This window comes from Solanum tuberosum, unplaced genomic scaffold (genome assembly GCF_000226075.1).
Source record: "Solanum tuberosum cultivar DM 1-3 516 R44 unplaced genomic scaffold, SolTub_3.0 scf00066, whole genome shotgun sequence".
NCBI classification, from domain to species: domain Eukaryota; kingdom Viridiplantae; phylum Streptophyta; class Magnoliopsida; order Solanales; family Solanaceae; genus Solanum; species Solanum tuberosum.
Window position 1 is genome coordinate 336,776 of NW_006238989.1, and position 2,787 is coordinate 339,562.

The following is a 2,787-nucleotide window of genomic DNA, read 5'->3' on the forward strand; positions in this document are numbered from 1 at the left end:
GGTTTGAGGGTAGGGACAAAATAAATTGATTTTTTCAACAAAAAAAAATTATAATTTGAAATTGGAAGAAAGTTTTGGAAAATGTTTTCCATAAGTTTTGAAGGGAAGTCATTTTCCTTAAATTTGAGGAAAATGAGTTGATTTGGAAAATATTTTCCAAAACATTTAACCCCAACCAAGCATGAGAAAATTGGAAAATATTTTCCGGAAAATTTTTTCCTTCCTACCAAACACACCCTTAATTCACATTTTAATTTTGTATCCACTATGATGAGCATTTGGGTAAAGGCTAACCCATAAAACGACATTAACTCACCATAACGGAAACCCAAAGAGTCCATAAGCGCTTTATTGCATATGACAATTCACAGAGTCAAAGGTCCAATGGTGCCAAACTGAAAGGGCTTCTTCTCATTCATCCTTTCAGGTACAGCTCCTTGCTACACACTTTTATCTTAGATGGAACAACAAACAAAGATAACCTGACAAGTATCGGGTTACCAGAATAAACAAAAGATAATGTGGAAGCGAAATTATTAAGATTAAAGACTGAAATTGAAAGATATGTGGAATTTGATAATAAAATCTCCAAATTTCTAGAGAGGTGCTAAGAACCCTAATTGATATTAGATTCAAAATTAGCGGATTAAAACTAATTATAATACTAATAGAGTCGATTTTCAAAAACTTAGATCAAAAGTGATCTAGAGCCCTATTCCGAATAAACTAGAGATAATAATTAGTATGAGACTAATTACCTTCTTTAATTTACAAATAAGAACCAAAGATATCAAGTTAAGGAATTAATATTACCTCTTAAGACATTCTTATAAGGTTGTAAGATAAATCTCAAGTAGTCATACAGAAAAATGTAAAGAAGAGAAACTCTCAATTAATAATAATGTTGTCTGCCTTAAAATAATAAAACCAACCCCTATATATAGGGAAAACATATCCCACATAGAATGAGATTCAATTCCTACTTTTATGGAAACTTTAAGCTAGGACAACTTTAAACTAGAAAAATTTTAAACTTGGAAAACTTTAAACTAGGAAACTTTTAAATTAGGAAACTTTAAAATAAAGAACTTTTTAAACTAGGAAACTTAACTTTAATCGTTCAGCTTTTTAGACTCTCTTGTTGGGCTTCATGGGCCCAATCTTCTTCCATTTAGGCTTGAACTTGAATGATAAAATATGTGTAGTACCTACTCCCTTCTTCTCCCCTATTTTTGGACTCGTTCTTGCGATTTTCTTCCATGATTTGCCATTGAAGCCCAATGATCATGGCTTGCAACTCATTCTCTTAAGAACGTGGTGGTTTTCTTAGGGTTTCTATAGCCTCATCTGTGTACATGGAGCTAGCATCCTCCTCTTCTTTGAAAGAATTTATCCTTGAATTAGATCCTACAACAAACTAGGACAAGTCAGCAACATTGAAAGTAACACTTACTTGATACTCACCAGGCAAATCAAATTTGTAAGCACCGTCTTCAATTCGCTCGAGAACTTTGAAAGGTCCTTCACCTCTAGGATGCAATTTAGACTTCCTTTTGGAGGGAAAGCGTTCTTTACGCATGTGAATCAAAACTAAGTCCCCAGGCGCAAAAATGATTTGCTTTCTCCCTTTGTTTCCTCTCAAGGAAACTTGTTTATTCCATATTTCAATGGCAAATTTAGTCTGCCAAGGTATCTTCCTCATCATCTCAACTTTATTATTTCCATCAAGACTAGCAATATCATTAGTAGGAGTTGGCACTAAATCAAGAGGAGTAAACGATTAAAACCATAAACAACTTCAAAAGGAGAAGACCTAGTAGAAGAATAAATAGTTCTATTATAAGCAAATTCCACCAAAGGCAAGTGACTCTCCCAAGAAGTTAATTTACCCTTCAAAACAACCATTAACATGTTCCCTAAAGTTCTATTCACCACCCCAATTTGCCCATTAGTTTGTGGATGACAAGAAGTAGAAAATAACAATTTGGTCCCTACCCTTCCTCAAAGAACATGCCAAAAGTGACTTAAAAACTAAACATCCTTATCACTAACAATAGTTCTAGGTATGACATGTAACTTCACTACCTCCTTAACAAATATATCAGCCACATGAAAAGCATCATTAGTTTTCAAGCATGGAATGAAGCGAGCCATCTTGGAGAATCCATCCACCACAACAAAGACATTATCCTTGTCATTCTTCATTTTTCATTACACCTAAGACAAAATCCATAGAAATATCTATCCAAGGTGAAATTGGAACAACAATGGAGTATACAACCTATGTGGTAAGATCCTAGATTTAGCATGTTTAGCTTTTAAACATTATGCATAATTTTTTCTACATCCTTGCTCATGCCAGTCTAAAAGAATTTTTCAGCAAGTATATCTATGGTTTTTTGTAACACCCCGTATCCGAAACAGACCAAAAATGCAGATTTTGAGAAGTTGCAGGTGCAACCCACGGTTGCCATCCACGGACCGTAAGTCAGACCACGGCCCGTGCTGGTGGTCCGTGGTTCACCACTGCAACCCCTCCCTAAATCAGCTCAAAAAATTGGCTAAGTCCCGACTCACGGACAGACCCACGGTCCGTTGATCAGACCACGGTCCGTGGTCTGTGTCCGTGGATTGAGACCTCCTTTACCCAGCCTCTGACACAAACTACGGTCGACCAGCACGGACCGTCAATCGATCCACGGTCCGTAGGTCTGACTGTAAGTTAGGGTCAGCAGCCAGTTAGCTAAAAACTATTGATGGGTCAACTTCAGATGGTCATAACTTTTA